General features: G+C 45.6%; 1 protein-coding gene across 10 annotated transcripts in view; it reads right to left on the bottom strand.

The window, feature by feature from the left end:
* LOC101679005 overlaps positions 1–27,029 on the bottom strand; it is a 279,318-nt gene that overhangs the window by 90,227 nt on the left and 162,062 nt on the right. The window contains exon 1 of one of the 10 annotated variants that reach the window (XR_006608130.1): positions 9,929–10,123. The exons of the other annotated variants lie outside the window; for them this stretch is intronic. The gene's annotated coding sequence lies outside the window, so the exon portion shown is untranslated. Of the gene's footprint in view, positions 1–9,928; positions 10,124–27,029 lie in introns of those variants that run through there. 10 annotated transcript variants of the gene reach the window in all.

Below are 27,029 nucleotides of genomic sequence, written 5' to 3'. Positions count from 1 at the left end.
TTATATGATACCTGAAAACTCTCAGAAATAAGCAACTCCAAAGCGAGGATATACCTTAATCTGAGGGTGATGGTTGTTCTAAATGCGCTGTCTGCGATTTGTAAAGGACATGAAAACAAACTAAGCGCAGAAGCCTGGATCTAGAGTCACTGGTGATGAAACAACCCATTTGAACATTATGGGATGCCCCATTATATCCCATTTTACTTCTGTAGTTCACTGTTTAAAAAAAAAAAAAATCCCATGGGATAAAGCCCTCTCCAAGGCCAGCTAAACCCTTTTGCTCTAAACACACACACACACACACACACACACACACGCGAGTTGGGAAAAACTCTATCCCCTCCCAATCCCCCATTTCATCACTTCAAAATTGGAATGAAGAACATATAAATAAAAACGAAAGACTCAAAGAAACAGGCTAATTTTTGGTAAGCTCCAGAAAAGATAACGCCGCTAAATTTATCATTACACTTCTAACGTTCCATCCGAAGAACTCACAAAAATAATCTGTGTTCTGTAATGAGGCCACTGCATTCCTCTGATGTCCCAACAACCTAAGAATGTCCAGAAATAAAAGCACGGGACGAAGAGATACAAAATTTAAGCATACCTACATAATTTAACCAGCGTGGATACACTCCCCCTTTTTAATGGAAATCTGTAAAGAGTAAGATGGGAACATTTGGAGGACTCTACTGCTGGCACTGAATGAGTGTGTCCACAGTGTTTCAAATACTGTATACTCCCATTTGAAACCTTTGAGTTTTATCTTCCTGTTTTGGCTAGAGGTCTCTAGATGAAGGGTCTGTGGCGTTATGAACTACGCCATTACTCACTCTGCTCCACTATCCCCACTGGAACAGGAAGGGGGTAAATCTTGGAGTCCTCCACCCCTTAATCATACACACGAATACCCCTCAAAGCAATAAATCTGCCTTTCACTGTAGCACCGTGATTCACACCTAAAACACAGCGGAGGAGACCCGTGACTCAGAAACAGCCATGCTCCAAGAAAGGTATCTTAATGCATTAAAAATAAGAATACTTAGGCAAACGGGTGTTGTTTCTTCTCAAGTAAGACATCACACCAGCAAGTATATCATTCTAATTAAGAGTCATCAGCCGTGTTAAAGGCAAATTTTATAGAGCAAAGCTTTCCAAACAGAACATTTCAGGACTCAGTACCCTTTCTAAGCTCTATTAAAAGCAAACATCTATATCATGTTAACGCACTTGGGCATGACTTTAATTAGTGGAATTGGCCCTGTTGTTAGCATGACTTTCCTCTCATAAATTTGTCAGGGCAGAAACATGACCAACCCTAAGTTTGTAAGATGCTACCTAATTTTATTTAAAAAAAAAAAAAAAAAAACTCTTAATTTTCCATAGAAGTGGTTAAGAATCCAAATATACTATCAATTCTAAGAAAAAATATTTGAAGTTAACCCATTTTCCAAAATTCTGTGCCCAATTCCTCACTACGCCTTGAGGCAAAAGAACACATGTACTCAGTAATCAGAGGCTTCTTCTATTTTGACTCAAAAAAAAAGAAGGAAAAGAAAAGAAAAAGCACCTTCTTTTCAGGTTTATGTGAATTTTTAAGTTTGGGTGGGTTTTCCTACCCAATACACCAGCACATTGCTTCTGTTTATTTGTCTTGTTGGGGAGAGGCAGGAACAGAAGTGCACCGTCAATACTTTTAAGGACATTAAAATCTCTCTAGCTGGGGGATCAAAACAATGCCTCCCTCTTGCCAAGCAAAAGCCAGCAGCCAACAGAACAAGGCCAAATGATAGAAAACACCTCCTGCAGTCTTAACTCAACTTTTCTGTTGAGTTTGCACCATTACTATCAGCTGCCCTTCGAAAGGGCCAGCCAGCCAGTTCCATCAGACTCCCTATCAGCTCGGTATCAGCGTGATAACAGTACAATGGTCTCCCAGCTCCCAGATTTCAGATGGATGACTGGATGCTAATGAGGGCTCTGTCTGCAAGATTTTTTTTATATTTGACTCTCTGACCTTAATTTTATTTCATTCAAAAATCGGGAACTAGAGCTCACATTGGGTGTTCAGAAATGCACCTAGCCACTCGCTCTCGGCAAGAGCCAGACCAGGCTGACAGACAGCTTTTCTTTAACTGCTTTTCAGCAAAATGGCCGCCTCAAGGATTAGCTCTGAAATGGATGAGGGCAGGAATGTTTCTTAGGACAAAGAATGACATATATATGTGCATATATATATATATATATGTATATACATATATATATAATTTTTAACAGCAGTAAATATACAGGATAAAAGCATTTTTTCTTTTAAATAAACACCCCGTGGTACCCTTAAAAAAATTGAGTCCTATAATTGAAAATAGATTTTATTTCTTACAGGATGAACTCAGTGCTACCACACTTTTAAGGTTGTTTTATTTTTTTATTGATTTTAAAGAGCTTTCTAACAAGATTATATGCCCTACACGGTAGGGCCAAAAGCTCTTTGACTGAATTTAAATGAATTGTGGTCAGCTCAACTTTCAACAAAGGACTCTCTTATCCACACTCCATTAACATTATATTAAAACGAAAGTATCTCCTTTGACTTTTTGGTCCGGCTGCTGGAAAACACTAATAATAATGCCTTCGCCTGACTGTATATGCATAGAAAAATACACTCTCTCCAATAAGCCAACGTAAACGTACATATCTGGCATCCATACTACAGAACAGGGACACGGTATGTCCCTTAACCAAAGAATACATCTTTTTTTTTTTTTTAAATGTTTTTAAGATTTTATTTATTTATTTGACAGAGAGAGATCACAAGTAGGCAGAGAGGCAGGCAGAGAGAGAGAGAGGAGGAAACAGGCTCCCTGCTGAGCAGAGAGCCCGATGCGGGACTCGATCCCAGGACCCTGAGATCATGACCTGAGCTGAAGGCAGCGGCCTAACCCACTGAGCCACCCAGGCGCCCCAAGAATACATCTTTTGATGACACTTCCACCCCAAAACAGGAGTGCCCGGGATTATTTCAACCTTACTCCTGGCATGAATTATTTTTTGAATGACACCTTTCTTTTTTTTTTTTTTTTAAATCACAGTTGTGTTGTGTTTTACCTCCAGCTTTAAAACCATGCAAATGGAAGAAAACCAATCTTAGTAAACATTCCCCTGACTATCATCAGGTTTAGGGGAATGTTATTTCTAGACCTAAAGAACAATGCGGTCTAAACCCCAGATGCTGGTGTCTGTCAGATATGAAGTGTCCAAAGATTAACCCAGGGCTCAGCATCCCTGCCTTGCATTCCAGGGTCACTTACATCCCAAGGCAAGGAAGACGCCTTTTTGGCTAAAAATGTAGATGTCAGGCAGCTGCATGTCAGACTTTAAAAATGATCTTTGGAAAATCTCACAGGCTTATGCTATCCTAAAACAGCAAATACTGACTTTTTTTTTTTTTTTTAATGTAATACCAGTAAACCACATTCAAGGTCAGAAAAAGTCGACTTGGCCACCTGGATAACTCTGCCATATTTGGTATCCAAAATTAAAAGGCAGAGATTTTAAAGTAGTAGTTAAAGGCTAGATTTCGATATGAAAACTTAAAGCTGGGGCAGGGCGCGAGCCAAAATAGGGACAAGTCACGTAATGCCGTTGAGTCGGCTCATCTGTGAAATATACACGTATCCTACACGGTCCACAAAATAGTACCAGTTTAACCAAGAAGGGCTAATGTCTTAATCAGACTTATACCGAGTGATGACGTAGGTTTTACAGAGTCCCAAAATTGTTAGTCAGCTAACAGACCCCTAAATTTAAAATTGTAAAATATATGAAGAAACATGTGGAGCAAGGAGCGCGCTCAGCAAAACGTCACTAAATTAGATCCTCCAAGGGGTCTTGCCCTTACAACGCACCCCTGTCAGACGCACCCTCACCCACCGCCCAGAACACAACCAGAGGCACGCTCGGAGTCTACAGCCGAAATGACAGCCCAGCACTCTGTGGGTTTTATAATGGTGGTTGGAGATCTCGGTTTTGTTTCTCTATGTGAATAAAATATGCACAGAAATATTCTCCGGACACTAGAGCAGCACAGAAAACGTCCATAGACCGAGTGGTTTACCAATTTGTGTTGATCGAAGCGGAAGACCAGCTAGGTCAGGAGTCCCCTCTGCTTGCCACTTGCTTATGGATAGCCAGAGAGAAGGCGGGCTTTACTGACTTGCCAGGAAATGCCCCCCTCCCAAGCTCAGCACTCAGTAACGAACCATAGATACTCAATTTCAATGAGGCACCAAAAATCTTCCAAGGAATAAAACCTTATCTTTCTCACGTCAATGTTTTGGGGAGGAAGAGGGTTAAGAAGGAAAGAGAGACTCAAAGATAGGTGTTAAGGAGGGACAGAGGAAGGAAGGAGTTTTCCAGTACCCTGAGGATACGGCTTAGGCTCAATTAAGTTCAGACAGCAAAACAAGTGTGAAACTAAGAGGTTTGCACTCCAGTTATCAGGATGACTAGCATTTAGCAGATGAAGGCAAACTTTGCTGAAAGTTATCATGGTTTACTGATGAACTTTTGCACCAATTACCAAAAAAATTTAAAAAAAATTTAAGCCCACCACTAATGCTGTGAATGGCTCACGAATTAGACAAGGAAGCATAAATGTGGCTCTCTACCTCTGCTTGGATAACAAGCAGCTCTTGGAGCTGAAAAGTTCAAAGAGGGAACTTGTTATCCCAGAGCCCTAAATCTATAAATCTTACAGCTGACATTCCCCAACCTAGGGCAATAACAGATTAGAAGATCAGGAGGGGCATTTCTATTCTTAAGAACAGAACCAGCAGCTGCCGTCCCCATTTGGAAAACTTGGCTCATGCAAACTTGTTTACGCATTTGGTGTATTCCTATAATTTGCCAATTTGCTAGGCTTGACACCAATAAGACGGCTGGACATTTGCTGTTGTCCATTTGCGGACTCACACGAACTCCAGGCCTGATGCCACATGAAAAGAACCTGGCCAGCTAGCCGGGGTGAGGTCTTGATAGAAGAAAAAACTAAGTCTTGATTTCTCTTTGGGAGGGGTAGGGGGGTACCAAGAAGTGTCATTTTTGAATTATTCTCATAACCCTTTTATTTATCCTTTCCTCTTATCAAAGCTAGATTGATTCCTAGAATGTTTCAATAAATAGTCACAACCACGACTCAAGTCAGGCACTTTAGGTAAAACGGCTTTGGTATTGAGCCCCAAATGAGCACCAGCTAAACAAACAATTAACCTGAGAATGCAAACACATGGCCAGTCTCATTCATCCGGGCCCATCATTGGCTCGCTGGTGAGAAGCGTGAGAAGCGTAACTTCAGGGGCTGGCTTCCCCTTCCCACCCCCCTCTCTTATCCTGAGATAGCAACAAATCCTACATGTATCCATCAATTTGTGATCTTTAGAAAGAGACCAGTGGTGGTCCTTTCCAGCTGAAAATCTCTGACGCTGGTAACAGAAAACTATGCATTTCCAAAATATTCTTACCACGCTGAGTGTATTTACATATGGCAGCTCCATCAGCCAATACATACAGATTACAGGAGCATCACGAAGCCCTACGACTCTAGAACTTTCTTCTAGGCTGCATATCAGGAGACCCAAATCCCCACCCGTGGCTTAGTGTCCTGGGTATCAAATCCCCTGGATAAAATACCTATTAACTCTCTAGCACCGATTTATTTCATACAGGTTTTATAGAGATCAAGACCCAAAGGGCAGAAACAGTTAAAGAGGTAAACCACAATCGGAGTAGGGAATGGAGCAAAAGGTCTATTGAAGGAGAGAGGCTTATAGCGCGTGTGGACTGGGCCACCAAAGGCAGTAGGAGGTCTGAGGAAGTAAGAAGGAAGTCCAGGAGAGCCTACTAGACCACAGAGAATTTTAGTCAGTATTGAATGAAAAATGGTGAGACCCGGCTACCTCCAACAGACAGGATTCTCAAGATTATGTTCCTCATAATCTGCCCCATCCATCAGGTAAAACCAGCATTTATTTGGTAGAGAAAGAGAGAGCAAAGTCTGGTTTGCTTGTCTTGCTTGGAATTCTGCCCATCTCTCCCCGTGCCCTGGCCTGGGTAACTGCCAACCCTTTGCCCAGAACCACCGATACCTCCCCTTCTTCCTATCTGCTCTCGTTTCTGACTCTTTTCTCCGATCCTTTCATAAAGTTCCACGAATAAGAATTTAAACCCTCTACCCAACTAAAGCAGGGACAAACTTTCTGAAGCTCCATCCACCAATTCTGTCCGCACTGAGGAAAAGTGTTGCTCTGTTTACACAGAGCGCACCGAGACTTTTAAGCCAAAAAAAAAAAAAAAAAAAAAAAGGCCTCATCTATTGATTTTGAGTCAAGACTTTATCCCCCAGAACCAGTTGTTTCTCACAGTTGTTATTCTGGCAAAGTCACTTCTCTGTTTAGGTTGCAGACCAACATTTCAAAGTCTACCAAAACAGGACACCATTCACTCTGTGAGTGGGATGACATCCAATCCGAACTGGAAGATGAGGGTGATCACAGGGTCAAGCAGAGCCGACCGACCTCCCACTGCGTGTCCAAGTAGCATTTCACATTTTGATGGTAAAATTACAAGAGCCTGGGCCATAGCTCAGCGGACTCAAGTGCCCGGTTTGAAACGAGAGCCTATGTCATGTCCTGAAGTTCACACATTTGTGTTCTGGGGTCAGGCAAGTTCTCCTAAGGGGAACACTCGGTTCTCACAGGAAGCAATTTCCTCCCAGCACAGAGCCCTAGGATCTCCCCAGGGAATGGGACGGAGGCTCTCCTGAGTCTCCGCTCTCACACAGTTGGCACAGAAATGCTCAATGCCTTCTGTGATTCAGTATAGACTATCACTTCTGGATGGCTCTAAAGCTGCAAAGGAAGCAGGAACCGGTGATGGGAGACTTCCAAGGAGTGAGAGGGTGACATGGAGCAGAAAACAACCAGGGATAGGGATCTGCCATGCTGCCTGAGACCCTGAGAGGCTGGGGTAGAAGCAGGGGAACATGGCGGCCGCGCCCACAAATTTACATGTGGGAGATGGGCAAGTCATGACGCTAGCATCTGACTAGGTGAAGAACCCATCCGTCAGGGCTATGGAGGCCATAAACAGTGAATTTTTAAGTTTTTTCTACTTTTTCCCTTCATTCTTCCTTTTTACCCCAAAATGATAGTACCAATCTACTCTCTTCACAGCTCCACATTCATTAGCTTAGTCAACCTCAAGCCGCTGAAGAAAAATTGGAGATAATTTACTCAGAAAACCTTGACAAAGCCGAAGAATAAATTTTGACCTTACTCCAGGATTATGACACTTCTGGGAGTGCTGTCCAGTCTGAAATCTCCTAGAACCTCAACAACTGGGATTCTACCCTTGATCAGGTCAAGGTCTAAGAGGTTATTACCTTTCAAGTGTAAGACAGCAATATTTTTTACAAATGCAGTGAAAACACGCAAGACATAGCATGAAGGTGTGTTCTGAGGTCATTTCTTAGGGGGAAAAGGAGTGAGATTGCAACAGGAGAGCCTGGGGACCACCTGTAAGTGACTAGGCACAGTGGGACCTGGGGACCGTGCTCCTGGCGAGCCAAGCAGCACAAGGTTGGCCATGAACTTGCTGCAGGATTTGTGTCTTCACCTGTCTAGAAGGCACTGTATTATCATTGACCCTCACAGCACGAGAAAAAAAAACAAATTGTACAGTAAAGAAAAATGCTTTTACAGCCCAGCACAATGGGAGACCCACTTGAGGTTTTCTAGCCACTCGAGTTGAAAAAGGAATTGAAGACGGACTCTTCCCTTCTCGTCTGAAAAATACAACAAGCATTAACACTCTTGGGAATAGCACTTCCTAAGTTCTAAAGGAAAAATGCCTTTGTCTTTGAGCTCTGCTTCCTTCCATTAGTGGGCTTCTAGACACTTCTGACAGCTACTCCAGCTCCCGTGCGGCCCTATGCGTATGCCCGGCCTTGCACCAGCCATGACTCACGCAGAGCAAGTAAAACCAACCCCGCTTGTTTAAAGAAGAGAAAGTTATCTCTACAGGCATGTTTGCAGCAGTGTTAATTTACAATTTTCCACCAACGGACAAATGAAGAAAGACAATCTGGTACTATCCATGCAGTGAAATAGCGTTGGGCCCTCAAGAGGAGGTGTCCTTCCTTTGGAGGACTGGTTAATATTCAAGCCGCTGTACACAGAAACCTGAAGGACATTATGAGAAGGGAAATAGGTCCTGCACAAAAAGCCCAACACCGTAGGAGTCCACTCAGAGGCGTTATCTCAAGTAGTCAACCTCTTTGGAGCAGAAGCAGAATGGCAGTTGCCAGGAGGTGGCGGGAGGGAGAGAGAGGGTGGGGGCGGGGAGTTGTGATTGATTGATTGATTGATTGATTTTAAAGATTTTATTTATTTATCAGAGGGGGGGTAGAGCGAGCACAGGCAGACAGAGTGGCAGGCAGAGGCAGAGGGTGAAGCAGGCTCCCTGCCAGCAAGGAGCCCGATGTGGGACTCGATCCCAGGACGCTGGGATCATGACCTGAGCCGAAGGCAGCGGCTCAACCAACTGAGCCACCCAGGCGTCCCGGGAGTTGTGATTTAATGCGCAGCGGGCTGGAGACTCAATGATCAACGTGAGCTGACACTCCTCTGAGTCTAGCAGTAGCTGCGAGTGTCAGCCTTGCTTTAGAGATGGAAACTGAGGCACGGAGTGAGCAAGTAACTTGTCCAAGACCACGATCACACACGGATGGTATGGATGATGCTGGATTCATAGGTCACTCCTGTTCTCTCTCTCTCACACACACACACACACACACACACCCCTTAGTCTTTCAAAAGAATCTTCCTCCAGCTTCTGTAAGCTGGCTTTCCCCACACCGCTCCCACCAACCTGCTCTCCTGAGGTCCCCAGTTACCTCCAGGGCACTGCTGTGGTTCTGGGAACATATCTCCCTGGGATTCTCTCAACATCTCTAAGGGGAGAGATACGACCCACCCTTTCCTTCTGGAGATTATCTCCTCCTCAGTTTTCTGGAGGAGGTTTTCTCCTGTTGTCCTCCTACTTGTCTGACCACTCCTTCCTTATCATGCTCCTAAGAAGTAGATGTTCTTCCCCAATTTCCACCAAAACAAAGGCTAACGGATAACAGAATGAACGGTTGGGTCAGATTAACTGTAGCTAATTTAACACAACCACAGGGTTCTTTTGAGGCTGGTGATAGGTTCCAGACTCTTCCAGACGCCCATCCTCCTAAGTTGTCACTTAGAGATAGGATTCAATTTCACTTACTTTACACCTCAAAATGCCTAGTGCAGTATTTGGCACATAATAAACCTTAAGATTTCATTTAATCTTAATATAGCTAAATTCTCACATTCAAAACCACTTTCCCTAGTATATGCTGCCAAGTTCCCAAACTATTCAACAGTCCTCTTCCTTCCAGTGCCACTTAGGGGTCCTACAAACGCTCCACTTAACAGTTAAAGCAGGAGGAAAACATCTCTGTTCTACTTCCTGTGTCAAATTCTCAGAGCCCTGCCAGCCCCCCTAGTCGAGAGGAACCCAGGTTATTTTGTAGGCTTTTCTGAAAGACGAGGTCTCTCCCTGACTCTCATATCTCAATGGCTGTCCCCGCCCTCAGAGGGCCTCACCCGAAACAAAAGCACTGAATGAGATTATAACATTCAAATAATTTTCCTGCACTTTCTAATTAACTGAGTTAAATACTTGAAACCCTAATGAGAAAAATCTAAGGAAGTTCCAAAGGTGTACGCATGTTCAAGTCAGCTACATTTTGGTGAAGAGGAAATTAGGTTAACAATAGATTAAATCCGCCTTGGCATGTCCCAGTAACTAGAAAGTCACACAATGATGCAATTCTTGTTACCTTCTCTTAAAGTCTTTGCTTTACCCACTGGCTTCTGCAAACGTTTTCCACTTCACCCTTTCTCTGGATAGTACATTCTGAAAGCTACCTTGGATCTCTGACCTCACAGATGCTCTTCTATTAGTTCTGTGCTCAGAACCACGGAATGTTAATGTTACGATTTACTACACAAAAATCAATGGTGTAGCCCTCACTGAGTAAACATGCTCCCCCGAGGTATGGCAAGGCACCCGGCATGAGATTCGAGAAGTGTCTGCTTCAAGCTCTTCCGTGTCATCAGAGCTTTCTAAAATTGGCATTGCTATAGATATTCAGACTAATGTCCTGCCTCATTCCATACAACCCAAAACACAGTGAGAAACGAGATCCTTAACCAGCCAAAAGCATAACAACACCCGAATTATGGCAAAACATTAAGGTAAAAATTCAAGGGTGAATGATCATAACTGAGCTGTGGATTCCGGCTAGCCCAAGAGGAGGGCTAACTTCTTTCTTATGTCTAACAAACAAACAAAAAGCCTCACAGGTAAGGGTAACCAACTGGTAGATCCATTTTGAACCTTCAAAAGAGGATGGAATTCAAAAAATCAATTTTTATAAAAATGTTTTGACAAAGAAAAGGTTGTTTTGCTTTTTTTTTTTTTTTTTTAAATAACAGAGATGTGATGGTCCGTGAGGTTAGTCCAATTTTTAAGACTGAGTAGATTTGGTTTTGTCAAGGACCACACTGCTTTTAAAGATTAAGTAAAGCCTCTCCAGACTTCTGAGCGTTCTAGCAAACATTTTCTTTTTTACCAGGGTTGTCTTGAATTACATGTGTATTCAGAGTTTAGGCTTCTTCCATTTTTTTTTTTTTGTTTTTGTTTTTTATAGAACATTTGTGTAAAATCATCATTACCAAGCCAGAAGGCTCTTCTCTCCAGGAAACAATTGTTTCTAAAGCTTGAGCATCTCAAAGGGACAAACTCCACCAGCAAACACTGAAGCAGAGGAAGGGGTGTGTGGGATGGGTGGTGAGCAGGCTTCAAGTAGCCCCAGGGAGTAAGGAGTAGTTTTCTCAGTCATACTTTAGAATGACTCCCCGGGTAGTAATCAACCAACCAACCAACTTTTAGTCAGTTTTATTATTGTTTTTAAATTCTCTAAAGACAATAAACTAGCCCTCTTACTGCCTGTACTTGGAACTGAGCACACCTACCCGCCTGCCATTTATGAAGAACACATTATATGGAATATGATTATCGCCACCACCTCCAGGCAGTCTTCCCGACTGCCACCCTTCCCCACAGCTCCTCTACTGGAGCACTTGTGAAAAACTGCATTTTGAGTTTTTTTCTTTCCCTTCATTAGATGATGAGGTCCTTAAGGTCACGGACTCTGAAATGACAGTCCCACTGTGACCACATGCCTCGGTTCTCAACAAAGACAACAGTTTAAGGAAAATCCATTGGGCATCTGTTACTGACCAGGCCCTGCCCCAGTCCCTGTGGTTATGGCAGTGAATAGAATATAGGAAGACGTCAGTCTTCCTCGGGCTTACACTCAAGCCATGTTTGCACAGATGAACACTACAGGACATTCCTTCTTGATGGCTTACAAAGTTACTCAACGAAACGAAAGAGAAAATATATATATGGCCTGCTTTCACGTAATTCCTTCAAATGGTCAAAGTCCGAGCCAGACTGCAAAGAAAACGTAGAGGCCTGGATTATCACTTGACCCATTAATTTCCCTTTATCAGCCTCAAAGGCGTGAGACAGGGTCCTTATGTTCCCATCACACCACTAAGCCCACAAACTCTAACATATATCCCTTGGATACAGTGCACAATTATCCTCCAAAACCAAAAACCATGTTGGGAAAGTACGTTTGAGGGGGACAGAACCTGCACCACTGTCCAATACTAACAACCACTACATGTAGAACATAATCTTCAAACTCCTTTCATATGTTACACGTTGTCTCTTTCGAACCCTCGGAGAGCACATGAAGTAGATAGTTCAGAGCTTCTCTCTCCTCTATAGACTCCTAAATGGACACTCAACAAGTTTATGTCACTTGCCTAATTTCACACAGCTGGTAAATTGCAAAGCTAGACTTAAAACCAGAACTACAGACTCCAACATCAAGAGTTACGCTCTAAGGGGCGCCTGGGTGGCTCAGTGGGTTAAGCTGCTGCCTTCAGCTCAGGTCATGATCTCAGGGTCCTGGGATCGAGTCCCGCATCGGGCTCTCTGCTCAGCAGGGAGCCTGCTTCTCTCTCTCTCTCTCTCTGCCTGCCTCTCCATCTACTTGTGATTTCTCTCTGTCAAATAAATAAATAAAATCTTAAAAAAAAAAATATTAAAATAAAAAAAAAAAAGAATTAAAAAAAAAAAAAAGAGTTACGCTCTAAGAACATGACAGCATCCGAGGGCACCCAGGTGGCTCAGTCAGTTCAGCGTCTGACTCTTGATCTCAGCTCAGGTCTTGATCTCAGGGTCGTGAGTTCAAGCCCCGCACTGGGCTCCACATTGGGGATAGAGCCTACTTTAAAAAAAAAAACAAAAAAAAAACGAAAGGTATGGGGGAAGCACAGCTGAAAATGGCATTGGAAATATACAGAACACCCAAACTCAACATGATTCTCTGGTCCACACAGTCTTCCTTACTAACACACACACACACACACCCCCACACGGCGCGCGCACACACACACACACACACACACTCCTACGATCTAGAGACCCACAGGCAAACCCACCAGTTACTAGAGATGAAGAAGACTGTCTCTGTAGCAGAGATTAAACCTTCCTGACAACTGTGTTGTAAGTAGTTTATGTAATGACCACCCTCACTTCTTGATCACCGAACATGATCTTTCCATGTTACTATGTGGTCAGACATAGAAAACCCCATCTGTAATCACCTGAAGGATCAGGACACACACGCATTGCCATTCTGCCCGTTTATCTCCAGCCCTCAGTACCTCTCCTGATGAGTAGCAAGAGGGATCAGCAAACACAGCATGAATGAATGAATGACGCTGCTACACAAGCAACTGCGAAAATGAATTTAAGAGCTTTGATTCATTTTTCTGCTGTTTCTCTCCAGTCTCCTATTAATTAATTTTCAGCCACTTAAAGGCAGAGATGCTCTCTGTCTTCCAGTATAAATCATGTGCAGAAGCCCAGATGGTGTCATGTTCATGTGACATGTGTGTTGCATCAATATTTGCTCATTGATTTGTTGCTCAAATACCACTACTGACTCATGTTTTTCTGGCAAATCAGACAATTTTAATAATTAATGTCTGAGGTGGGAAAGTGCCTTTTTATTAAAAAAAAAAAAATCAGGGATGAACAGAAAGTATGGAGAGTGATACTAGTCTGCTTGGAAGGATGCAGGATACAAATAGATCCTAACCCAAAAAATAGAAAGCACGAAAAACTCCGTGTAGAGAACATCTGAATGTAACATCACTTTTATTGTTTTTTTTTATGTGTACACAAACCCCTAGGAAGCATGCCAAGAAATACAAGTGCCCTCAACACCTCCAGGAGACTGAGGAACCTCTTTCTGTCCACTCGCAATGCGGAAGCATCAACTATGGCTTCAGGAAAGGAAAGACGCTCATTCTCCAGTCGACAATCACAAATTTTAAAAAATGTTCTGAACCAAAGTGCACACACTCAACATGTTAGGTGGAAGGAGAGGTTTTCATCAACAGAACATCTGATGCATTGAAGACGAAGGTGCTTTCTGAGGGGGGGTGGGGGGATCGGGGGTGAACAGAACGGCGAGGACCACCCAAGTCAATCTCCCATCCAGCAGAAGAACGCCTTTCTGGACTTACCACTGAGATCTTCAGGAAATGTATTAATTATAATTAGCCCATGTTTCTAAGTCATAAACATAATTTTCTTTGATGGTAAGGAATTTTCAAGTAGTTCAAGATCATGCTTTTGAATCAGAATTTTAAATGTAGTGAACTGTGATGATGTTGTCCTAGAATATGGAGCCAAATGTAAAGAGACCACAGGATATGCCTGGGAACGGACACTTAGAAAGGGGGGGAGGGGGAGAAAGAAAGAAATCCTTGATCTATTTTACTATCCTATATTTCTCCTAAGACATGCTCAAAGAGAGCCCATGTTGATTAAAGAGTTGCGATTTGTGTGTTCTGGTTATCTGAGGTTTAATTTTGGCTTCATTGAGAAAAATAATTCGATATTATGAGCTCAAGCAGATTGCCGCCAAAGGCAATGATGTTGTTAATGCTTAATTGAAAACTCTTCTGAATTATTAATAGCATAATTTCTGCCTTCGGATAAATATTTATTTCAACTGAAGCTTGTCCAATGTAAAATTATACTGCCATGACAAACTAGCACAGCCTTGAAAGGTACGGTAGGTTTACATGGTCTCATACAAGAGACACAGTACTAAAAGCTACAGTATGTATAAAATCTTTTTTATAAATCCCATCATGGCAAAATATTCTAGGTGAATCTATCTGAAGAGTCCCAGAACGTTCAGACCACAGTCACCGAGAACTACCTCTACGACATTTCATTTGTACTGCTAAATCTTTGACTACCTCCTTTCCCAAGGAAGAGCACTTTATAGGCTCTCTTTTCCAAGAACCTCTTTCAAAAGACACAATAGAAAAGCACGCAAATGGTAAGCAGTCCCTACTCCACAGGGAGCATAGGTTCCCACCCGCCAAACACAAGTACCTGTATATAAGGTCAAAGCGATACCCCAACAACAGGGCCCCAGCACACTGAGCAAAGGAGGGGAGTCAGGAAGGCCACGGAGGCAGCAGGAACAAGCACTGAGATCACACTGTGTGGCAGATGCTGTTATCCACCATCCAGAAATCCCTTAGGGACCAAGACACTTACTCCTCTGGGCACTGGAAAAGTATGAGAACAGGGCAGCTCTAATCCTCCTAAGTCCGTGTCTCTAGGCATGGAGGCCCCATATAGGCAGTCATTCCTATGGGCCCAAATTTTCAAAGTCACCACTGCCAGACTTGCATGTGTACTTCCACTTTTTATAAAGGAGAAGTATAAAATGGCACCCAGCATGTGGTTTAAAAGTTAAATGTTCAGGACACAGACGAATGATACAAACTCACAATTGGTTTCCCCATGTAATTCTTCTTCCTCGTTGGTTCAACAAGCCCAACAGTGCTCTCTAACCACTCACTTTAGCTAAAAAGATGCAAGCTCCCCCTCCCCAACTCCCCGCCGACCACTCCCTACAAACACCACACCATAACCGCCAAAGACTCCCACTCATTTCATCTCCAGGTGCTTCTACTATCTTTCTCTTCCTGGCCACACGCAGTGTCCTTGTCGTACTTCAGCCTCTCCATCTGGATCCCGCTGGATTCCCTACTGCAGTTCTCCCGTCTCTCAATCCCCCCCATCCTCTCCACCACTGGAGCAGTCATCTACTATCATACACTCCTCAACTATAAATATGAACACTAGTTCAAGAACTGACCTTGGCTCTGCTCTCCAGCCTTCCCTCCCACCACCCCCCACCTTAGAGCTTACCAAAACTTGAGGACCGCAGTCACCTGTCTGTCCCGGACCACCCCTCTGACTGGAAAACACGCCCCTCTTGCTAGACTGGATCTTAAAGAACAAGGTAGAGTTAAATTCAATAAGAAGGTTTCCCCAGAAGTGCCCCCTGGAATGGATTATACTACCACAGCCCTTACCACACTGAACCGAAAGCATCTCTTTCCGCACCTGCCACCACTGGACCCCAAACTCCTTGAAGGCCAAGACCACTTCATGCACATCTTTGAGTTCCAAAAGGCAACACAGTGTCCAGTAAATGAGTGGGGCCATTGGGGGGGGAGGGGGGGCTGGACTTAACGTCTATCATTGCTTAACATTTTTATTTATTATTTATAATTTTACTTTAGAGAGCAAGAGCGGGAATGGAAGGAGGGGCACAAGATAAGAGAAAATCTCAAAGCAGGCTCCACACTGATACAGGGCTCGATCTCAAGACCCTGAGGATCGTGACCTGAGCTGACACTAGGAGTCAAACACTCAACCAACTGAGCCACCCAGGTGCCCCTAATATCCTAATATTTATATAAAGGTGGATGAATATTATTTTAAAAAAAAAGAAAAAAAAGAAAAAGGAGAAGAACCATACTGACAATGACCCAAAAAAAAAAAAAAGGCAAATTTGTGTACAACAGAATGGAATTTTCAAACAACTGAAAATTCAACAAGTGCCAACAGTATTCCAGCTGCAAATACTTAGGACATCCTAGTCTCAATGCACTGTCTCCTTCTGAAGAATAACATGAAACACATTATTAACTAGTGCTTATGGCTCTCTTCTCCCAGAAAGCAACAGAAGCAACATCCCAGTGATGAATTTAAATGAGTCTCTTGGCTATTGACTCTGGGACTTTATAGATGGTGGAGGCATACAAAGGAAAAGTTACAGAATTATTATTCTGGATTCTTTTCTCTCAAGTGTTCCGTCTCTGCTTCCTCTGCCCTTCCCAGAGTTAGAAGACTTAAAATAGAATCGGTGGTGAACGTGGGTGTGAAAGGGAGCTGTAGTCAAAATGAAAGTATTAATCCAAAGGAAGTTCCGGTGTTAATCAGTCCTCACCACCAGTGATACGCCTTGCCATGAAATTTCTAATCATTTTAATTACATATTATTTATGCCAAAAGTACTGAGAGAGAAAAAGGGAGCCGGAGGGAGAGAGAGAGAAACACAAAAAGAAAAGGCTTTGGTCAAGTCCACGTGTGCCCGTCTAGCCATGCAGTCATGTGGTTTCTGCTGGACTCTTCCAGAAGGGCATGTCCTCACAAAGCTCCTAGGAGCTCTGGCAGGAGGAGGATGTGGGCAGGAGCTGTGTGAAGAGGACAGGCCCCGAGTTTGGTCATGGAGTCAGCAGACACAGCAAAGATCCCACAGGGAGGGGAAAAAAAAAAAAAAAACCACCAAGGGCAGAAGTGGCTCAGCTTCTGGGAGACCCAGTAGTTAGAGGAAAGCCTTTTTTAAACTCAGTGGAAAAGGCATACACATCAGGCACCAGTGTAATTACCGAAGCCACTAGGCCCGTCTGCCAAGCAGGGTTGATGTGGTCTCCTGACCAGGTTTTATTCTTGGCTCCCGTGGCCCTCCGGTCCCCGTGCACGCCCCGCTCCTACAGAAGCGAGCACATGCCTGCCCCGTGCACCGCAGACTCCCCGCTCTCTGTCCTCCGCTGTGTGCGGACAGCTGCTTCGAACGGGACAGCATCTGAGAACTGGACCACAGCACTCCCAAGTCCTACTTTGGGATCGCTTAAGAATTTGTTTCTCCATTTCCCAAGACGATTACGCATCTTCCTACCCAATACACCACAGGCACGACCCTGACAATCACTCCGTCGTTTGTGCTGGTCGCCTACTCTAGGCTGGTACCTGCCATTGTCGGACCACGAGAGCGGGAGGGAAACCGGGGCTGGCTTTTCGTGTTCTCCTATTCGTCTCCTGTCTCTTCCGTGACTGTGCTAACAGCTCCCAAGTTTCTCTCTTGACCGGACCTCTGGGCTCCAATCCGGATCCTAATGGACATTTCAACTACAAACCGCTTAAACTTGCCTAAAACTCTACTTCCTCTGGCCAGCACACTTCATCATCTGCTGGTTTCTCCCACCTCCTACTTGGGAGGCAGCCTCGACTTCCCTCATCCCATGCCATCCTGCCTACACCGGGCTCCACTGACCAACAACAGATAAACCTCCATCGCATTTAAGTGCGCTTTCTGAGTCTCTCCCCCTTCTGGGCTCAAGCAAGCGGTCTGCACTGGACTGCACACCCACTGTGCGTAGTGTGTAGCAAAAGGCCTTGTTCGTTTTTTCAGATCTCCCTCCAGACCATGAACCCATATCCCAACTTCAAAACCATTTGCGTGCATCAGAAAGGACCCACCTCCTTATATCGCTGGGAGGAAAAAACGAATTGCCTTTCCGAAGCCACCATAAACTCTTCTCAAGTCAGAGCTTAAGAGAATAGTTCCCATCTCACAGCAGTGGCCTCTCCAAGGAAAATTCAAGAATGAAACAACATATTTCATAAAACCCAGAAGAAACCTGGTGAGTCAGATAAAGAGTAACAAGTCACAAAGCCAGACTAACCTGGACGGAGACTTAGAGAAGAAAGTTTGGGTGAGAAGAATACAAAACAAAGTTCCAAATAGTGCAAGTCCCTGGCCGAGGCTGATGGAGGGGTCCTACAAGGAGGCATCTGCCCAGCTGCTCAACATTGCTGTTTTTCAAGCCTGGCCTCCGCCTGCTGAAATAGAGCTCAGGCAGAGGGTGTTAGGAGGAGACATTTCCTTTACCTGGACTTTCAATGCAACTCCAAGTAGAATTTTCCAAGAACAGAACGCCTAACTCGAAAGAGCAGGCTTACAGTTTTAGCTCTAATCAGCTTTGTTAGAAGACTGTTCCCCAGTCGGTGGCTACATCTGAATGAGGTCTTTTTCTTTCCTGTCTTTGGGGAGCGTTATCACTGCTCTCCTGACCCCACACAAGGGGGGAGGGGACTGACCCCACATGAGAAGTGTTGATCATAAACTCGGGGTGCCACCTGACACCCTAGAACCCGGTGGCAGACGGAAGGACAGAGGTGGCAGAAGCTTATTCCTATCGTAAAATTCTTCTTTCCCCTGGGCTGATTACTCAAACTCTAAAGACTCCTGCACCTCCCTACCCCACCACCCCCCCTCCATCCCACTCGCATTTTCCTTAGGCTGATTGACTCTAGGAAAACAAGTATTGCATTATGCTTGACTCCCTGGAATGAGATCAGTTCTAGTTTCAAATTCCCTTCCAGAACAACCCCAAGGCCACAGACCCCGTAAAAATCCCAGCTGCTCAACGGTGCAGAAGGCCTGAGCTAGGACAAGAAAGCATTACTTAAGTCAGAATCAGCAAATGGGTCCTAACCCTGGGCCGGCATCTCACGGGTCTGCTCCCCAGCGCCAGGCAGGAACACGTCTGTAAACAACCCCGTCTCGGCTCCTCCTCCCGAGGCAGCGCGGCCAAGGCGAGGCGGCCGTGCAGCGTTCCACGGTGATTTTCTCCAACTGGCACCATCTGTGCCTGCCCAGCCAGACGTGCTGACAGAGCAGGCTGCGTAGACCATTACTAATCTACCGGGGTCGGCGGGGTCAGGCCTGCAACGTGATGCCTATAGATTTCAAAGGCCGGCCTTCCTCCATGCCAGCTAATCAATCTATGTTGAAAAGCAAGCACATTTTTATTCTCCTTTTAAATTTCAAAGGGAAAGAATCTCGTTTTCAAGCTCTTTGGGTGGGGATCGCTTGCATGGAATCGGGGTCCTGGTACTGGCTGAGCTGTAGGAGATCTTCGGGGCAGGAGGCCTGGCTTACCTGGTGGTCCTTTGCCAAAAACGGGTGACAAGGCGGGAAGGACAGCTCTCCTCCCACAAGGAAAGCCTAACAAGCAGCATCATAGGGGAAGGCCAGTGTAGATCAGGATTCAAATTCTATGGCAAAGGCACCCCTCCCCGCAAGGGGAATCGGCAAAAGGATAATAAATGCCAACAAGTATCCTATCAGGATTGTAGCGTGTGAGCCCGGGCCGTGTCCCTTGGGCTGGTGCACCCACCCTCCACCTAAGAATTCACCCATCACCAGGGTTCCCAATGGCTATCGGCTGCTGATCAAGTGCTTACTAGATGCCTACTGTGTGTGCCAAGAGCTTACATTGCCTGGTGCGTCTCTAGCTTCTGTCTCTGGGTAATGGGGATCCTGGCTACGGGAGGCCGAGGGCCCCCAGAACACAGGACGTCAGCCCTGCCTTCAAAATGCTCCCTGGGTGGGCACACATTTTTTTCAGGTGTGGTGCAGTCACTAAAAGATCTGTTGGATGATTCTGTAAATACAATTTTTGGCCTGTCAAGACCGGCTACTGTCATCAATTCTTTACAGATGGTATGTTATTCTAGATCTTCAAGTCCTCTGATGACTCAACCTGCTAAGAGTCAACCAACTGCCACAAAAGGAAGACATTACTACAAGCTCCAAAGAAACCCCATCTGTATTTAGGATGATTAAAGGTTTTAAAGAAATTAAGATAAGTGACCTCATCTTCTTCCTTTCCTGAGGAATCAGTTACTCCACTTAGCAGAGCTCTAACTGGGCAAAAAAGGTCATCCTAAGGAGAAATCTGTAGGGCTACAAATATATAATGAATAATCCGTGTAATCCTGATCGTTTTCCTTGGAAGACTCTGGGCTTGTGATGAAGTGGGCAGGGAGGAGCACAGACCTGCTGTGGGTACCACAGCATCATCTGAAGAGCAGGTTCCATGAGTTTTCAAGCCATTTCCTCTTCCAGTTTTTCCAGATTTCAGGCAACTCTGGGTCACTGCAGGCTGGGAGGGCTGGGAACGCATGGGCTCCCCTTGGCTCCTCCCCTCTCAACCTTAGCGACCAGCCACTCGCACACTCCTCAACCCTTATCTAGTCCACATCAAAGCAGCACGGCCATCAGAACAACAGACCCTCTCCTCACAGCCATCCGACTCCTTATCTGGATATTATAAAACAACCCATACACACAAAACAAATGGAAAACACTTAAAACGAGAGGTTTCCCCTCCATTGTAACTTTACTAACCCATCCTGGGACCACCTGGTACGGAAGACTTCATCCTCTGCATGAAACGAACACCTTCACATTCCAGGATGACTCCCGTGGGTCTTTGAGAAACCGACTTTACAAGCCCTAACTTCAACATTAGGCTTTGGGTGTAAAGCTTTATGAGATCTTTCTTCCACCTCCAGGCCCTATTCTGTTTTAGGGGCTGGAATTGTTCTAGACACCAGCACCTCCTTTGTTTAAACAAAGGCTGCCCGACATTTTACTTCATTCCTCCCTCCCTGTCTGCTTCTGCCGGGGCAAGAGATAAGAATCTAGACAGAGACTTTCATCGTGTTTTACCTGTAACTTGTCTAAACCACCAACTGACAAACACCGGCTCTGCCTCGAAGCACCAAAGGAACCCAGGGCAGAAAAAGAGCTGCACAGACCTGTGCCTCCGACATAAATACCAGTAAGGAAGCAGCAAGTGGAATGATCAGAAGGCAGGATGCTTAGATGGCGGGACGGTAAATCCTTGGCAAGCCTAAGAGTATCAAGTCAAGCAAGAAGGTGGCAAAGTCGTGGCAAAAATATGGCCACAGGACTTCTAGTAAAGACCTCAACAGGTCTTTACGAAGTAGAGATGGCCACAAATCCATGGGTCTCCAACAGCCCAGTCATCCCCAAAAAGGACAGCCAGAATAGATGTGAGCAGACTCTTCCACGTTAAGTAACTCACATTCCTGTCCAGGCCCCTACCCACTCTTTTGCCTCCTGGGTTTCTAAAGATGTCATTGGGGGCGCCTGGGTGGCTCAGTGGGTTAAAGCCTCTGCCTTCAGCTCAGATCATGATCCCAGGGTCCTGGGATCAAGCCCCGCCTTGGGCTCTCCACTTAGCGGGGAGCCTGCTTCCTTCTCTCTCTGCCTGTCTCTCAGCCTAGTTGTGATTTCTCTCGGTCAAATAAATAAAATATTTTAAAAAAGTACTTGTCTAAAGATGCAATTGTCCTTCGCTAGCCTATTGCTGAAAAGTGAGATTTAAGTTTGTTTTTATCATCAACACTTTATTATGAAGTGTGGTTATTAAAGTATCATCTTTAACTCTGCGTTTATAGGATTACGCTTATAGGTCAGGGAGGGGAAAAGCCCACAATTTTGAAGATGTAAACAGAAGGACAAGAGGAACAAGGTTCATTTTATTCTCTGTCTTCTGGGATCACTTAGATTTTCTGTGATTCCTGCAGGGTCCTCAGAAACCCAACCCAACAGGAAGCCCCCTCCGTATACCAGGCACTGGGGTAGGGTCTGGGGGTACTAAGATATCACCTTTGCACTCTCAGCATCCTGGGACAAATGGGAAGCAAACACTCAGAACTCCTCATGGCTAGAGTTTTTAAGAGAGTTGTTTGCATGAGATATTGACACAATGGCCAATCTTCCAAACTTCAGAGAGGGAGGAAAAACAATTGCCAGGGTTAGAACACTAAGAAGTATTTTGGTTTCTGATAAAATGTTGGTGTAATATTAAAACCAGGTAAGAGTGATCAAAGGGACCCAATGAAACACTAAGGTCACTCTTCCTTCATGTGCCATTAGCATTTGCCCAAGGGCTACCACTGTGACAAATCAACATGGCTTGCCCCAGGCTCTGTTTGCAGGAACCACGTTGATTTTGCAAACATGGTACATTACAGTGCCTTTTTTTAAGACTGATTATAGTTCTTCTTTCTATAACCACCTTCTCTACAATGGTTTTAGGAGATCACTATCTAAACGCCAATTCTTCGTCCAAGAAACCACTTCAGAATCCTTAATATGGAAGTAACTTAGGACAAACCAAAAAAACTCTTCCTGTAATGGGGGTGGGGGGGGTGGGGGACAATGCGTCACAAGACAGACAAGCAAAGATGATCACAAAAGGGTGTGAAAGAGAAACAAAACCAGAAAGAGGTGCTTTTTGCCTCCTTTTCACCCATGCAAAATGCCAACCTGGAAGAGTAAAAAGAGAAAACTCTTCACTCTAGAACCTCCAACTTCTAACGCACAATCCAGAAACCAACAAAACACCACTGGACCAAATCCAAAGTTATTCTGATGGGTCTGATTCACATAGCTGACCTTGCACTTGAAGGCAAGATCACCACATGCCGTAATACATATTAAAGATGCTGAGGCATGGTCTCTGCCCATAAATATTTTGTTAGTATTTTTTCCAGATGCCCCATCTATTTTCCCAACTGTGTGCACAGTTCAATAAACAAGGCCATAAATAAAGACCGACTTTTTAAAGAAGGCTCAGAATTATATGCTATTTTTAGACCTTTATTGATCATCCCAGAACGCGCCATCTCTCCATTTATATTGTGGAGTAAATAGCATACTTTCGGCTTCATGGGATTATTTTAAGTATCAACTTTTAAGTTCACAGAATTGCCGAGTCCTAGCATTTCAGAAAAGCCTAGAAGTTTATCTTCCTTGTCACTAGTGAAGACAGCAAAAACTCAGTGACTTGTCCAATGGCATACAGCTGGGAGCCATCCAGGTTATACCAGCCACACTGAAATACAGGGACTAAACACTTACATGGGCAAAAATTTGCCTTTTTAGCTACTTTGTACAGCAATTAATTATAAATAATCCAAGATTTCTTTTTAAATATATCCGAATTAATACATTTCAAAATAAACCTATTGCAATCATTTAATGGGTTGGTTAAATGTAATGTTTTCATAACCACCTTTCAAAGCTTAGCACATGTTGAAACTCACTGGACCACCCAAGTCAAAGACCTAGTTATGCTATTTAATGTTTATTTGGTTTGTTTCTAAATGTGTATTTAAGTGGCAAAGTCATACAAGGAAGAATTAATGATAATCGATACCAGATCTGCAACCACGGAGCTCTTCTTGAATTTACGGTATTTAGTGAAGTCAGCCAAGGCAGCGGGGGTGGGGGTGGGGGGGTATTTTAAAATGAGAAAACTCTGCACAGTACTTTCAAAGCAAGTCCCCAGCTATATGCTGTATTCTTAAAGCACAATTATCCAAAGACCAAGACATGATGATCCTCTGTAAGATACTCAGGGAAAGGAAAATGTAGACCTCTCAAAAGTTGTAGAGAGCAAAGGAGATTTAATGCCAGAGAACAGGCTTCTAGCCCATTCTGAGCCCTTCAGAGCTATCTGTCACAACATCAGATTCTAAAACAAAGTATAAACTTAAAAAGACCCAGCCACAAAGGATGGCTTTACTTACTTCAACATGCAGATGGTTCGTACTCCTAAGGAATGTTTGTAATTTATCTGCAACTCAGAATACAGCTTCTCACAGAAACAGTAATCATAATTAGGGATTAAGATTCCAGACCAGCCTACAGAGACTTTTTATTTTTTTTTAATTCCACATATACCTGAGGCAACAAATGCTCGTCATTTATAGAACCCAGAAGGAAAGACTGGCTAAGGGGTCAAGGCAGTTACAAGGAGGAAAGGGGCTTTGTAGGGACAGAGAGAAAGCCTGCTTTCATTTACTCTTCTCCTGGGGCTTAACATCTGGCTGAAGGAAGGGGCAATCACCACTCTTGCCTGCCTTGCCCTGCCTCCTCTCTCTTGTTCTCTAGCATTCTGCCTTCTGGGTCCTTCTCTGTAACACCAGCCCTCAAGGGGAAGAAGAACCAGAAGCAAAAGCGCTGTAATTCCCACGTAGCCATACTTCAAACAGGCAACGAAGCCAAAAGAGCATCCAGGACCTGGGACCAAGGGAGCAGAGAAGGAAAGGAGGGAACCCCAGAGGCCCTGTCAGAAGAGGCAGAACAGGAAAATCAACAACACCCCTGTGTTATGCTAAAACACCTCCAACGGCCCAAACCAAGTGGGGTGTTCTGAGAAAAGGACTGTGAGAAATTAGGCACACATACAAAAAAGCAACTGAAGCCAACTTTGGTTAGCTCTTTGAAAATGCAGAAATGGAACAGTTCTTCTCTAAGAATGGGTCCAGGGAACAAAATTAAGAGGAGCAGTGAATGAGGCCAGCTTAACCCAAGTGAAAGGGGGCTAGTACAGCTCTCGCAAAAAAGAAATCATCTCACTATTTGGATCCCTAAATCCAGTTAATTGTCTTGATACACTTTGAACTGTGGACTAAAATCATCACATACGGAGCGTGAGCCATCCACCACAACTGAAAAACTCTAAATCTGACAGTGCCTGGGATTTAACGTAGTCCTGGCCTAAAATGGTGTAAGTTCCTTTAAATAATCAGGTTGTATAACTGCAAGATTTAAATTTAGTACCTTATCAGTAAAATCCATTGCACAGAATCTGCCAGCCAATACCGTAAGAGACGTCAGAGGAGTTTTCCGGGCAAAGCCAATTCTCAACAGGAGTTCTAACCTGGAGAAAGCACCGGGAATCCCTGTCACTTGTGGCATGGCCAGTGCCCCTTGATGGTTTCACAACCTATCAAGCAACTGCTCTTAGAACAGACCTATATCCGCCTAAACACTAACACCCTGGTTTGCAAGCATCTATGATGTCTGTACGAATGCCATTCAACGGGCACCAACCCGGCTCAGCTTGGGTACAGCCTTTACATGTGAACTGCGGGGCTCCACCCCATCCATCCCTGCCCCAAAGAGGAAAAGACAAGTAGGGGGGGGGGGCAGCAGGGCACGGGGGGGGGGGGGCAGCAGAAAGGACTAGCCCGGGTGATTAGGATGTCCTCCAACACCCAATTTTGAGGCCACATAAGTGGCCATTCGCCACATGTTGCGGAAACCGGTTCAAGGGGCGCCTGGGTGGCTCAGTGGGTTAAAGCCTCTGCCTTCGGCTCAGGTCATAGTCCCAGGGTCCTGGGATCGAGCCCCGCATCGGGCTCTCTGCTCAGCAGGGAGCCTGCTTCCTCCCCTCTCTCTGCCTGTCTGTGCCTACTTGTGATGTGTCGGTCAAATAAATACATAAAATCTTTAAAAAAGACTTTGACACGAGTTAATTCAGCTGTAGCGCCAAAATCCATCTAGGCACGACCATTCTGCAGCCTTGTGGCTCTAGCCAATCTCAAGACAAGGAGAGAAACGGTGTGACCCTCCAGGAGAGGCGTTGGGCGGAGTCAGGAGACCTAGGTTTGGATACTGCCTCTGCCGGCTCGGCTCGTCTCAGGGGAAGGGGCACACGGCTCCCTCTCCGGGACCGAACGTGCTCCCCTGCAGAACACCCAGCGGATGCTCTTGCACACAGAATTCCAGCACATGCAAACCGGAAGCTCCGAGCCCTGTGGCTGCCCCCCTCCGTCTGGCACAGGGAGCCTCCACGACGTCCGAGCAAACATAGTCACGAGCTCCCAAGAGTGAATGCGGTGGTAGGAGCCGTGACCCTACTCCGGCGCTCGGACGAGCCCGACACAACACCAGCAGGAGCCACGCGCTGCCTGCCCACCACAGCGTGCGGAGGGACGAGCCCGGAGCTCGCTGTTCCTCCAGGTCAAGACACAGGTCTCCCTCCTGCCCCTCCACAAGCCCCAGAACACCGCTGCGGAGCGCTGCGGTCACATGGAGTTTCGGATTCTCCCTCGTGTAGTTTAATCCCGCGGCACAGGGCTTGCAGCAAGAGAACCGCATTCCACCCAGCAAGCTGCTGCATGAATGACAGCAACGCTGCCGGGCAGCGGCGTGAGAACCTGTGCGCATGCGTGCGGCCCTGAGCGCACGCGTGTGGGCGTGCCTGCGTGTGCGCCTGCGCGACTGTGTGCCCTGGCTTCCTAACCAGGCTCTCGGAAGCTCTGGGGCAGCCATGAGTCCACCCTCTTCAAGAGGACTGACCTTTAACAAGCTGACGGACTCAGTGCCAGTGAAGCAACACAAACATTCGTCTGCACAGAGCCTGAGAGGGGCGACCCACCGAGGTGTCCCACTTCTTCCATCTCCTGAGCGGGGGACAGTGCCCTGAAAGGCCCTCCCGAAGACAAGGCCCAGTCAGACTCAGGCGGAGCCGCGTCCCGCTCCGCCGGGACCAGCCGGGAACCTGCCCTCGGGGAGCGCACGGACCGCACAGCTCTGCCGCCCCTGCTACCCCCACGCCCGCGGGTGGCGTCCGCGTGACTTCTGACGCATGCGCAGGACGCGGGACCGCTCATGGCGTGAGGAAGAGGAAGGACACGCGCCACCGCACGCGTTTTCCGCCGAACCCTACGTCGACACCGTCGGATTTAAAATACTCCTTTCGGGTCCGAAGGACGTGGGCAGTTGGCCAAGCGGACAGCCCAGCCCGAACCATCCGGGCGCACGGACGCAGACGCTCTGTCAGACGGTACCCAGGCTCTGTCAGAACTCGGGAAATGCCCTCAGTGGCAGACCGAGCTCCCCCCGGAGAACGACCTGGTCGCGCGCTGAAGAGCGATCGCCTGTTACCGGAAGAGCCGCCGCCGCCGCCACTCCGCTCCCGCCCTTGACTTTCTCAACCCGGGGCGACTGCCCCTGTGAT

The sequence above is a fragment of the Mustela putorius genome, unplaced genomic scaffold (genome assembly GCF_011764305.1).
Source record: "Mustela putorius furo isolate JIRA1106 unplaced genomic scaffold, ASM1176430v1.1 tig00000831_pilon_pilon_pilon, whole genome shotgun sequence".
Taxonomy (NCBI): Eukaryota; Metazoa; Chordata; class Mammalia; order Carnivora; family Mustelidae; genus Mustela; species Mustela putorius.
This window is presented reverse-complemented; position numbering and strand designations above follow the sequence as displayed.